The sequence below is a fragment of the Heterodontus francisci genome, chromosome 18 (genome assembly GCF_036365525.1).
Source record: "Heterodontus francisci isolate sHetFra1 chromosome 18, sHetFra1.hap1, whole genome shotgun sequence".
Lineage (NCBI taxonomy): Eukaryota > Metazoa > Chordata > Chondrichthyes > Heterodontiformes > Heterodontidae > Heterodontus > Heterodontus francisci.
In genome coordinates this window covers 12,903,321-12,917,133 of record NC_090388.1, presented here as the reverse complement: position 1 = coordinate 12,917,133, position 13,813 = coordinate 12,903,321, and the positions used below count along the sequence as shown (strand labels likewise).

The 13,813-nt window shown below is 42.8% G+C and overlaps 1 long non-coding RNA gene across 1 annotated transcript in view; it reads right to left on the bottom strand.

Moving 5' to 3' along the window:
• Positions 1-2,993: 2,993 nt before the first annotated feature.
• LOC137379450 (uncharacterized) overlaps positions 2,994-13,813 on the bottom strand; it is an 82,398-nt gene continuing 71,578 nt past the window's right edge. The window contains exon 4 of the long non-coding RNA XR_010976818.1: positions 2,994-4,868. This is a non-coding gene — a long non-coding RNA (uncharacterized lncRNA). The remainder of the gene's footprint in view (positions 4,869-13,813) is intronic.

The following is a 13,813-nucleotide window of genomic DNA, read 5'->3' as shown; positions in this document are numbered from 1 at the left end:
ACTAATTGTGATGGAGGAGTAAGATTCATTTAATAATTTAATTTTAATAAAATCTTAAACCGGAGATTGATAGATTTTTGTCAGTCACGGGAATAAAAGGATAGGGAGACAAGGCAGGTGGGTGGAGTTAAGAGACAGATCAGCCATGATCTCACTGAATGACGGAAGAGGCTCGGGGGGCGGAATGTCTTACTCCTGTCCTTGAGGGGGGTGCTGGACCAGGAAATTAGATTGTGGTGGCATACAGGTCTCTTACTGATGATCCATAGGGTAGCTAGTTCTAGGCTGTTAGATCTGCCAGTGACTATGATGGTAGTGTCACATTACGGGGAGGGAGGATATCCTCACTGACTTTACCTTCACATGGACCACGCAGTCGTCACTACAACCAGTGAGAGACAATGTTCACGTTGTGATTTTTTGAAAAGGAAATCATTGAATTTTGAAGCTAGGCCCCCACCTGCCAAGAATGAGGCACATTAATTTTGTCACGAAGGTTGATTTTAAACTGTTGCTGGAGAAAGGAAATGACTTGTTTAACAGATCAGCCGTGTCTGGAAAAGACATTTGCATATTAACAGACAGTGCTTGGAAGGACAAAGGACCATTCTTTGATACATTCAACCTGTAATGGACCTGGATCACCAGGTATTGTGCGTAAGAGCAGCATTCTAGAGACTGCTAATGTGATACAATCCAGGACTGGATAGACCAGCTAGTCACATGACTAACTGGCTATTCCAGGTTTTTTTGAACTAGCCACAGAGAGTTTGTACTCAAAGACGGTTTGCTCCTGGACTGCGAAGATCTCGCCTGTTTGCTCTCATCTCTTTCTTACAGGCCTCTGAATCCACTGAAGATGTATGAACCCCAAGAGAGAAAAGTCTCTTACAGCAAACAAGGTTTAAGAAGAATACTGGGCCCAACAAAAAGTAAGATCTACCTACAAGCAAGGACTCTACAATGAGCTTGAAGAACTGTAACAAAAACTCTTCAGATGTTGCCTCAAACTTTTCCACTTTATTTTTCTTCTCTTTTCTGTCTCTATTTGCATGGGTCATGTAGCTGTAGGTGTCAATCGAATTAGAGTTTAAGTTCAAGTTTAATAAATTCCAACTTTTCTTCTTTAAACCTAAGAAAACCTGGTTAACCTGGTTTCTTTGCCTCATAACTAGAAAGCAGTGAACAAGGATTCACCAAGGGGAAGCTAAAAAAAGTGTGTTTAAAAATAAAACCTTGTTATGGTAAGACCAGGTGAAGGCTGAGAGGGAACCCTAGACCCCTTTCGCACTGGGCCATAACACCAACTGATTATTGCACTCCTGTTTTAATTAAGTCAATGCTAATCACTTACGTGAAATAGACATTTTAATTTCTAACACATATTAGACAGATCTCACAAACTTGAGCCCCCGCTGCGGTGAGCAGCCACTCAACAGCACAGTTAGCACGAGGATACACACTGCTATCATTTAAATTAGCAGGCAGTACAGAGTTAGCAGTCAGAAGAAATGGGCATGGGTTACTCATGCATCACAATCTCTGTGCCTTATTCAATATTTCCCCCATAAAAGAAGTGACGAGAGAGAGAAAGAGAAAGACAGGTAGGCAGGGAGGAAAAGACCGAGAAAGGAAGAGAGACAATAGATTTCTTCACTTTATTTGACTTCTTTAAAAATGGTTTTTGAAGGAAACACATAAAAGGTGGGGATTAATTGAGGGCGATGGGGCCTTTAGGGGAAGCAAGTTAAGGGCGAGGGCAGGATTCAGATATTAAGTTCAATAGGGAAGAGGTAGGGCTAGTGATGGGAATGAGGAGATGGTTAGAGGAAGAAAGGGTAGTGGGAAAGTAAAAAAAAGTAGGGAACAGGATGGGAGCGAGGGGGTAGGGGAAGCACTAGTGGGAAAGCAGCCATTAATGCCATTGTCTCTGTAACCCCCTCATCCCAAATGCATCCTACAGCTGTTCGTGGGCTCATATCACAATGTGGTAACACTCACCAAATCCCAACTGTAAGTATATAGAGAAGCAGAAGGAATTTAAGACAGAGAAGCAAAGTAGGAAAAATGGCGAGAAACTGCAGTGCAATGACACTGAGGCCAGGTTACAAAACCTTACTACGTTTTATGTTTTTATCTCATTCCTATATCCACATTTATAATGAAAACTTGCTATGCTGAAATTACATTATCCCACCAAAACTGGCTTCATCTCTGCCATTGTATTTCCCAGGTCACCAGCCTGTATGCAAAAAAAAAAATCGGCGCCAAGATTACCATGTTTTTCTATTTAACTACAAATCAAAGTATTATAAATAAGGACAGAATGTACGCCTTTAATAAAAGAACTGAATTATGTCTGATTGCCCTGGTCCAATTATTCCTCACCCTCTTGCTCCAATGAGATTGAGAAATACTATTTTCTGTTCAAATACCAATTACATATCTATCAAAGATTAGTTTAGTGTACAAGTTAGATTGAAAACTAGCATGCTTTAGGCATGCTTTGCACCAAGTTCTTTCTTCATGTGATTTCTGGTCAGCTACACGTTGTGTGGTACAGCTCATATCCATTATCAGTAAAGGCCCAAGAATGTGTACAAAAAATTCCTTTAAAGTTTTTCCGAGCAGCCCTTTAAGAGCTGCTGCCTTGATGGATATCCCAATCAGCAATAAACAGATTCTTGCACGTAACCAATGTGCGCAGGATGCAGGATGTGTTAAAATTGCTGACATTACAAAATGATGCAAGGTTAACTCACTTGTGTATTTTAAGTTTTTTTTTTTAAATCCTGCTCCTGGTGTCTGTTTTTCCTGCCCAGAAAGTGACCCAAGGGAACAAAACCTTCCACCCAGGACAAACACAGATACAACTTTCTATAATAGTTTTAGTATACATCTATAAAAATATTCCAGAATTCAATTGAATACATACAAAATCTGTGACATAAAAGTATAAATATCCATACTTTATATATACATGCATGGCATTATACTTTATATTAATTCAAATTCCATTTAATTGTACACATTTATGAACTATCAATATACAATTCAATTCAATATATATATTAAATTACTCATTTCGATTTCTGCATCATTTCCATCGACCATTTTGTCTCATTTTTAATGAACATTCCTTTTAATCCCCAAAATCTAAAATATGGCACAATAATGTATTATGTTATATTGTGCAGCTATAATTCAGGCATTTTGGGAATAAGGGAAAGCTTCATTATATTTTTTTTTAAAAAGTAGATTAAATGGTGGACAGAAATTTGTACAGAAACTGAAATTAGCAATTTAACTTTCTTAAAGCCTTCTATCCTCATGAGGACGTTGTTTGGCTTCCATTGTGTAACACAACAGACTCACTGTATAAAACTACAAAATTAACATTTCTTCATATCCGTGTGCATGAATAACATATTATGTAATTTTACACTAGCTTTTTATAGCCTTATTGAATGCAACAGGAGATCCAGTAACAATATATTAAAGATGGCTAAACTGTAAATCCTCAGTCCTCACTCTGTTGGTTAAGTAAAACATGTGCCAGTGACCTCCTGTTGGGAGTATTCAGGGTCATGATGGGGCCACCTATGTTATACAGTGCTAGCGATATTATCAGTGTGTCGTGGGCGCTGGCTACAGACAGCAGGGGCAGAAAAATGATGGCCAACCCCGGATTTTTTAAATTGCTACTCAAGTGGGGAGGGGAGCGAATAGGAAGAACAACTTGCATTTAGGTGGCACCTTTTTCCCCAATGTTTTTCAAACAAAATTTTACACCAGCCACATATGGAGATATTAGAGCAGCTTGGTCAAGGTAATAGGTTTTAAGAAGCATCTTGAAGGGGGTAAAGAAAGGTGGTGACGCGGAAAGGTTTAGGGAGGGTATTCCAGAGCTTAGGGCTGGCAGCTGAAGGCATAGCCACCAATGCTGGAGTGATTAAAATTGGGGATGTGCAAGAGACCATAATTGGAGGAGCACAAGATATCGGAGGGTTGAAGGGATAGAGGAGGTTTGAGACAGGGAGGGGCGAGGCCATGGAGGGACTTGGAAACAAGGATGAGAATTTTAAAATTGAGGCATTGCTCAACAGGAGTTAGTGTAGGCCTGTGAGCACAGAGGTGATAGGTGACTGGAGCTTGGCGTGAGACAGGATACGGGCAGCAGAGTTTTGGATGAGCTTAATTTTGTGGAGTGTGCGTTGAAATAGTCAACTCTAGAGGTTACAAAGAAATGGATGAGGGTTTCAGCAGCAGATGAGCTGAGGGAGGGGTGGACTTGGGTGACGTTAGAAGTGGAAATAGGCAGTCTTTGTGATTGTGTGGATGTGCTGTCAGAAGCTTATCTAGGGGACAAATACGACACCAAGATTGCGAGCAGTTGGGAACTGAGTCTGGACCTCCAGGTGGCCTCACTTTGAACACCTACAAGTTGGCACACAGTAATAGTGAGGTGAATGCTGAGGAAATTCCAAGTATGAGGAATTCCTCTACCTGGTCTCACCCTTAATGCCACAGGCAACATATTGATGCCCGAGGAGATTTTATCAGCTACAGACAGCATAACACACTTAAGTCTGTGAGAACCAGCATGGTGGCTTCCTATGTTGATGTTTTAATGGGCTGTGGTAGAAATCAAATTCATGGCCACAATTTCTGACATTCAAACCTTCCAAAGTGAACAGAACCAATAGAGGCAATAGGCAGAAGCCAGGCTTTTCCACTGTTAAAGGAGGGTGGAAACTGTCACCACAGGCTAATGCATCTGTAATAGTGACTCAAGAATGACATCACAGAATAGCAGATCTCCGGCTTGACCTCCCAGCTGGTTTAAGGTGCTTGACAATTTAGTGGAACTGAAAAGCGAAAAAAAAAGTGTGAATATTATACATTTGAAAAAAATATTCAATGAGTAGCTGAGCCATAGTGCCCAGGCAAGACCCAGATTTGTTCCCGAGGTTGTTCTGGTTAGTTGCTCTTAGCAGGAGCAAAAGTTCACCAAAAATTGGCCTCAGTGTCCTGGATTATACTGAAGCTAAATAGCCATACACAACTGCTGTACAGCAACTCCTGCTGGACAGGGTAAGGTGAGGACAGGCCAATGACTTGACAAAGCTCACTGGTGTCCCACCTCAGTGATGTACTGGAGGGAAAACAAACACCCATTTCAGCCAAACTCAGGTAAGAGGCCAATATCTTCACAAATGTGGAAGGGAGGGGGACCCTGGAGGGAGAACGGACAAGTAATTTTAAAAAATTCTATTTTAACACTATAAGGCTGATTTTATGAATGTACACATGGGCTGGCCATGATTTAAATCCAGTAATTGCCATGCATTTTGGAAAACAGGCATTCCTTCATCCAGAACCTGGTGTCCTTTATGACCTTGAGATGAGCTGCCAAACCCATATCCTCTCCATCACCAAAACTGCCTATTTTCACCTTTGTAATATCACCAGACTCTGTCTCTCAGCATTTGCTGTTGAAAACCTCACCCATGTCTCATTACCTCTGGACTTCACAGAACTGCTACAGCACAGGAGGCCGCCATTTGGTCCATCGTGTCTGTGTTGGCTCTCCAAAAGAGCAATTTATTTTGTGCCATTCCCTCGCCTTCTCCCTCTAGCCTTGCACATTTTCTTTTCAGATAGCAATCTGATTTGACTATGCCAACACTCTCCTGGTTGGACCCCCATCATTGATCTTCATCCTCTGTTGTCAGTGTCCTAATTTACACCAAGTCCTGTTAACCCATCATCCACGTGCTCGCTGACTTACATTAGTTTCCATCTAGCAACACCTCAAATTTTAAAATTCTCATCCTTGTTTTCAAATCCCTCTATGGCTTCACCTCTTCCCATCTCTGAAACCTCCTCCAGCTCTACAAACCTCAGATCTCTGTGCTCCTCCAATTCTGGCATCTTGAGCATTGCCGCTTTTAATCGCTCCACCATTGGTGGCCGTGCCTTCAGCTGCCTAGGCTCTAAGCTCTGAAATTCCTTCCCTAAACCTCTCCGCCTCCTTCTCCTTCTTTAAACTGCTCCTTAAAACCTCCCTCTTTGACCAAGCTTTCGGCCCTAATATCTTCTGACGTGGCTTACTGTGAAATTTTGTTTGGCACCACTCCTGTGAAACACCTTGGGATGTTTTATTACATGAAAAGTGCTACAGAAAGTTGTTGCACAGATGGTGACTTACCCACCAATAAGTGCACAGTAAATTTAATATTACACCTATTTCACATGTATGAGAATTGAAGTGAAGTCAAAAGCAATGCTCAAGTAAAATAAATTTTAGTTGTTATCCAAACTGGAAACCTACAGTAAACTCTGCTGGATGGAAAGTAAACTTTTCATTGTGCCAAGCTAAAACCTAATCTTCTCTACTTTCTATTTGCACTGGGTTAAGCCAGGGCAGCTGGCAACAAGCCACTTGGTTGGTGACCAAGAGCATGCCGCTCTAGTAGATTATAAGGAAGTCACACTGTTTCTTTTACTGTTATTGGGAGCTAGTTCCAGTTTTACAAACGTGATCTGCTTTCAACATACAGGGCTCTAATGCTCAGGATTGTTACCAAAGTCTACTTGGACTTCAGCTACAATCAAGAATGATCAATTTCACCATGGCTGCAGTATTAAATGGCAAAATTCCAGCAAGTAACCTAGGCCTCACTTATACTGTGGGAATCAATTTTCCTGATTTTTATCCTTCAGAACAGCCATTCATTGGCCGCAAAACTCAGGAAAAGGGGTGGGCGGGTAGTGATGGGAAGCGAATCAGCCCTTGTATAAAGTGTACAGCTCTGACCCAGGGTTTGTATATTCAGGTAGGTAATGTGGTTAGTCAAACCGTAGGGAAAAAAAACCTTATTTTGTGGCTTAGTCATAGAGTTATACAGCAGAGAAACAGGTCCTTCGGCCCATCGTGTCCATGCTGGCCATCAAGCCTATCTATTCTAATCTCATTTTCCATCACTTGGCCCGTAGCCTTATATGCTACGGCGTTTCAAGTGCTCATCTAAATACTTCTTAAATGTGAGTGTTCCTGCCTTTACCACCCCTTTAGACAGTGTGTTCCAGATTCTATACACCCTCTGGGTGAAAAGTCTTTTTCCTCAAATCCCCTCTAAACCTCCTGCCCCTTACCTTAAATCTATGCTCCCTGGTTATAGACACCTCTGCTAAGGGAAAAAGTTTTTTCCTATCTACCCTATCAATGCCCCTCATAATTTTGTATACCTCAATCAGGTCCCCCCGCAGCCTTCTCTGCTCTAAGGCTTGTTTCCTGATGACACCTTTTATTATTGCAGCACACTTCAGGAAAGATGCAAAGACCTTAGAAAGAGTACAGAGGAGGTTTGCTAGGAATGAGGAATGTCACTTTTGAGGAGAGGTTGAAAAAGTTAAAATATTCAATAGACCAGTGAAGGTGAAGGTGAAAAAGTGACCTAATCAAGGTGAGGACAGGTTTTGATAGAGCAAATAGAGAAAAACTATTCCCTCTTGACAAGGGGTGGGGGGGGTCAATAAACAGAGGTCATAGATTTAAAAGCAGTCAAAAAAAAATCTAGAAGGGAGATGAGGAGAAATCTTTTTACTCAAAGTTGTTGGAATCTGGAGCGCTCTACCTGAAAATGTGGAACTGGCAGGATTACGGATTAAAAGCAAGGGTGCAGGATTAAAAATGACTGCTGTTTCAAAGAACCAGCACAGCCTCGATGGGCTGAATGGCCTCTGTCTGTTCTGTAAATGTCTATGATTCTAAGACCAGTCTTCGTGAAAGCTGATGCAGCGAACATGAGGGGAAACAGTGAGAGGACAACAGATGGCAGAGAGTCAGTGAGAGCAACAAGTCAGTCAGAGCACGAGCTAAATGCCGAAAATTGAGAAAAAAAAATTCAAAAATTACATCACTGCTGCAGAGCGGGTGGATTGGTGGTTAACAGATTTTTATAAGTCAGTGTCTTAGAGTGCTGGGGGAGTGCCAAGCACCAAGGGAGTGGCCACAAGCATTTAAACAGAAGCGCGGCAGAGCAGCAGACAGGGAAAACAAATTGTGTAAATTTGCAAAAGTGACGTCACAGTTGGTGGAGTGTAGGAACCTATGAAAGCTGAGACACACCGTGGCAAGCATGGAGCTCAGAGGGTGAATAAATTAGGCAAGCTGTCTGGCTAATTATAATTATAAACCAGACTAAAAGTTGGTAGGGCAGGTTATGTGAACCCAAAGAGTACATCGTACCTGTTGGGCAGGACCAGTGTCTGCAGGACTTCCTTCTCAACCTTTTCCAAGTCCTTGCTATCTTAACTAGAGGCCAGGAAAAATAAATTCCACTTAAAAGGGGAGAGTAAAGAAAGGCAAACACATAGCAGGGGACAACATGTCAAAGGAGAATATAATGAGATTAGGAGAAAGTGAAAAAAAGATAGGAAGGCAGAGAGGAACTATAAAATTACACTATCAGGGAACAGAAAACAAAACAGAAAAATATTTCATAGACACAGGAATAAAAAAGGAAAGTTGCAATGGGAATAGGACCACTCGGGGGATGAACAGGAGAAAATCCCAGGCAGTGATAGTGAAATGGCAGAAATATTCAACAATGACTCTGCTTCAGTATTTACCAGGGAGACAGATTGGGCTGATTTTACCCCAAGCGGACGGGAATTGTCCCGAGGCAGGAGTTCCACCCAGCCAATCAGCGGGCCAGCAGCTCTTAGTCCCAGCAACGCAACCAGGAGCGGTGGGCACTGCTGGGACTGCAGCCCAGCCGACACCATGGAGCCGAGAGAGTAGGTAAGTAGGGGCATGCCTCACCAGGGGGATTGGTCGTGCCCTGGTGAGGCTAGGGTGGTCGTTTGGGCGGGAGGCGGCATCTTGGGTCCAGGGGGTGGGTTGGGCAGGGGCGGCCCTCAATCGGGCACCCTGTACCCGACTGCCATGCTCCCCCCACCCACCCTGGGCGCGGAAAGGCCGGCAGCTTTTACTGGGCAGCCTTTCATGCCCCCAGCACACCCGCTTGCCACGGGTAAAATACCCATGCAGGCGGGCGAGGGCCCTTAAGTGGCCGCTTAAGGGCCTTGATTGGCCTTGGGCGGGCGGGCCGTTTCCTCCCCCTGCCCGACTGCCGTAAAGTTCACCGAAGGCAGGAGCGGGACGAGTAGGCCTCCCGCTCAATTGTACACTGCCCCCATGCCATCATCCGACCCACTGCGGCGGTGTAAAATTCAGCCCATTAGGTGGACATATCAGAAGATGAGATTAGTAATGATATGACAGGATTTAAAATAAAAGGAGAACGAGTTAAACAAACTAATCAAGCTCAGAGGACAAAAACCCTGGTCTGGAGAAATTAACCACCACATCTTTTAAAAGTATGGGGGAAGAGATAGCAGAAGCACTATTACACATATTTAACAATTTGTTAAAAGTGCAGTGCCAGAGGACTGGCAGATAACCAACATAACAGGCAGACCCACACCAATGTGGTTGATTCTTAACTGCCCTCTGAAATGGCCGACCAAATCACTCAGTTGTAGGCAGCTCACCATCACCTGCCCAAGGCATTTAGGGATGGGCAATAAATGTTGGCTTTGTCATTGATGCTCATATCCTAAGAATGAACAAAAAAAAAACATATCTATTTTAAAAGAAGGGAAATAGAACATGTACAGACAACTCAGCTAAACAATCGACGGTAGGAAAAAATAATGCAGTCACGACTGAAGGAGAAACCAGACAAACATCTAGAAACCAAATATATAATAAATTGTCAGCATGGATTTCAAAAAGGAAGTCTTGCTTGAACAACCTCATTTTATTCTTTGAAGAGGTAGAAAGTGGATAAGACTAATGTAGGAGATGTAATTTATCTAGATTTCCTAAAGGCCTTCGATAAGGTGCCGCATTATGGATTAATGAATAAGGTCACAAGCATGCAGAGTCAGGGGCCAAGTTGAAAGATCACAGACTAGAAACGTTAACACTGTTTCTCTCTCCACAGATGATGCCTGATCTGCTAAGTATTTCCAACATTTGGAATATTTTGCTTTTGCTTTGTGAAGTGAGGTATATTTTTGGGAAGACAAATAACAGGACGCTCATTTTTGGAAAATAAGAAACTAAATGGAATAGAGGAGCAAAGGTAGCTCTGAGGACAAATCACTAAAAGTTAACCTCACACAGGTTAATAAGGCTGTAAAAAACAAACCAAGTACTAGGGTTTATTTCCAGAGTGACAAAATTGAAAAGTAAAGTTATGCTAAATTTGCACTGAACATTGGTTAGGCCACACTTGGGCTGAATATGGTAGAGCTCCCGATGTCGGGCTCTGTGGTTGGGGGGGCTGGAGGATTGCAGTGGCAGCAGCCCACCACAGAGCCCGATACAGGGATTGCTGGACCCGATCTTCATGGCGGCGGTGAGGCTCCGTGGCAGCCCCCCTGCGACAGGGCCCGACTTTAAACATTTAAATAAACCCCATGAATACATTTACTTACAATCCCCCGTGATCTTACCAGCTGTCCGGGATCTTGCATGTGACGGGGGGCACTCACGCGCCTTCACTTTATTTTCCAGGGAAAGCTGGCACCAAGGTGGAGAAAGGGGGGGGGATAAACAGGATTTTTAGTGTAGTGGGGGGGGGGGGGGCGGGAGAAAACGGGGTCAACTCCACATTTCTAGTGCAATGGTGGGGGGGGGGGGGGGGGAAAGAGGTGACCTCTGCACTTTGTGCAGTTGGTGGGGGGTATGGGGAAGAGGTCAAATCTTCAATGTAAGTATTTTGAGGGGGAAATGGGGGCAACCATTTATTTTCACTGTATGGTGGGGGCAGATACAGGTCAGAAACTTATTTACAGTGTAGTGGGGGTGGATACAGGGTACAACTGTGCAGATCTGGCAGCCCTTTAAAAATGGCATCAGCGCTTGCGCAGAGGCGGCTGATGCCGTTCACGCGTCGCAGAGCCAGCCTCCACCACGTGATTGGGGGTCACTGTGTACAATTCTGGTCACCATTTTATAAAAAGGATAGATGCACTGGAGAGGGTGCAAAAAAGATTTACAAGGATGGTATCGAGTTTATAGCTATCAGGAAAGGATGAAAGGCTGAGTCTCTTTCTCAAAAAGAGAAGATTGAGGTCTTTGAACTTATGAAAAGTTTTGATAAGAGTAGACAGGGAGCATTTTCACTTGTAGGGAACAGTAAAGCTAGAGACCAATATAAGATAGGCACCAAGAAATCAAATAGGAAATTCAGAATAAATTTCTTAATCCAGAGTGGTGAGAATGTGAAACTCACTACCGCAGGGAGTGGGTGGGCCAGTAGTACAGAAGCATTTAAGGGAAACTAGATAAGCATATGATGGAGTAGGGAATAGGAGGTTATGCTAATACGAGATGAACAAGGTTGGGAAGAGGCTTGAGTGGAGCATAAACAGCGCATAGATTGATTGGGCAGAATAGCCTGTTTCTGTGCTGTATATTTTAGTTACATACTAGAAGGACTATAGTTAACAAAAATAATGGAAAAATGGCTAAATTATCAATTGTGCCAAAAAATCTTTTTTTAGTTGAACAGAGGATTTCCCCTCTGCAATGCTTAGAACTGATGCAGGAACAGTTTAAATGTGAAAAGATTGACAAGGACAGTCAATCGACTGGAATAATGCTCTTCCGACGGGAGACTTAATTGTTCAGAAATACCATCAACTGCTGAACCATCCATTAGTCCTGCCAATACAATTAGACAATCATCCAAGACCAATAACCAAGTAGGAGCTTAGTTTCCATCTAATTATTTGTGTGGTACTAACCTCTTCTGATAACTTAATTCAGTGTTTCCAATTACATTAATGGAGGACGATAATGACAGAAGTTTAAGACGACAAAATGGGCAGTTTGCAACTCTCATTTTAAAACAAAGAAAAATCAAGTTTTTGGATCAACAGCTCCATTTCATGGCCTTCATTATTTTCAATTTTGATTTCACATTTCTAGATTTTAATGTTATTTAACACCACTGCTCATTATTTCCCCCCAACCTTTGTGCCATTGGTAACTATATCAGAAATTATAGGACAGAAAGAGGCTGCTCTGTCCACTGCATCTGCGCTGGTCACAGCCATCTGGAAGCACAAAATGTTAAGGACTTAAAATGAAAGTATTTCCTTCACAAGTTACCAATGTATCACAGACCTACGAGCCATACAAGACAACGTTTCAGGTTAGGACCTTCCATCAAGGTCAGAGGGAAGGATCCAGATGGACCGAGGAGGCTGAAGACAGGAGGGTCAAATTTTCAGGGGGAAGCCTCCAGGCAGAAAAAATAAATCAGGCATGGTGGCAGAAGAGGAGCTCTACATCATGTTGATCAAAATTCATTAAGGTGGGGGTGTAAGGGGTCAAAGCTGAGACCCAAGCAGAGGTTAGATTATTTGGAGTCAGGAGATAATGAAAAATTGACAGTGCAAGAATGGAAAAGATAGATGCAGAGAGGCTGTTTCCCCTGGCTGCAGAGTCTAGAACGAGGGGCCACAGTCTCAGGATAAGGGGTCAGTCACATTTGGAACTGAAGTGAGGAATTTCTTCACTCGGAGGATTGTAAATCATCTGAATTCTATACCCTGGAGGGCTGAGGAAATTCATAGGAATTTGATTGAGGAAATTGATAGATTTTTGGACACTAAGGGAATCCAGAGATATGGGGATAGGTCATGAAAGTAGAATTCAGGTAGAATAACCATGATCATATTGAATGGTGGAGCAGGCTCAAGGGGCCATCTGGCCTACTCCTGTTCTGACTTATGTTATAATAGCAGCTTCTCTCTTCTTTCACTTTTCTTTGACCTCCCCCCTCATTCCTTTCAATCTTACCTCCTGCCAAATATTCCCCTGAATGTCCGACCCCTTCTTCAGTCGTTTTCAGCCTCCCCAATTCACTTAGACCTCTAACTACTGACCTTGTCAAAGGATGCTGTTACAGTCAAGTGAGGAGGGGGTTGAAGGGCTTCCCTCCTTCCCCTCTCCTTGCTTGACCACAACAGGTTTAATTCTTTCTTACAGTGGATGTACTGGCCAATTCAGTAGGTGTTTGATTACTTACTTGCCATGACCATAAACTCAAGAAAACCTGTCTGGTTCTTGTTAACAAAGAAAAAGGTTAACTTTATTGTACCTAAATCAAACCAATAAAAATAATAAAACGTACCAACTTTCATTCACACGCACACTCTGAAGGTTTACACACACACAAATAGGTTAGAGTGGGGAAAGGTAGATTGGTTGAGTTAGAATCCATAAAAAGGTATACAGTCTGTGGATTTTGGTGCGTTGGCTGTCTTCTAGTGGAATTCAGTGGTCCTGAGGCTTTTAGTTTGAAGAGTTAGTTGACTGGTTTGGTTGGTCTCTTGGAGACAGTGATGCAGATGATTTCCTCCAATGGGGTTTCTGATTGTAGCCAAAGTATGCAAAGGTGGTCAGTCAACAGGCAGGATTTGAAAGCTTTCAAGCTGGAATGGGGAAAGGGATCCCCATTTAGGGTCTGCTCATGTCGGTGTCTAGTTGCTCCACAGTTGGGGAGGGGCTTGTTACATGACAGTCACTCAGTGATTCAAACATAGCAGTTAGCAGTATTTCGCTGCTTGCTGAAAGAACAGGCAGTTCCTTTAAACCTCCTGGGTCTTGGTTCTTGCTCAGAAATGCACAGACATTTCGTCTCCCTCCTCACAGCCCTTTGCAATGTCAGATAGTGTAGCTAACTAGGTAATTATCTTAAGCTGCTAGCAGTCATTTGTTTTAAAT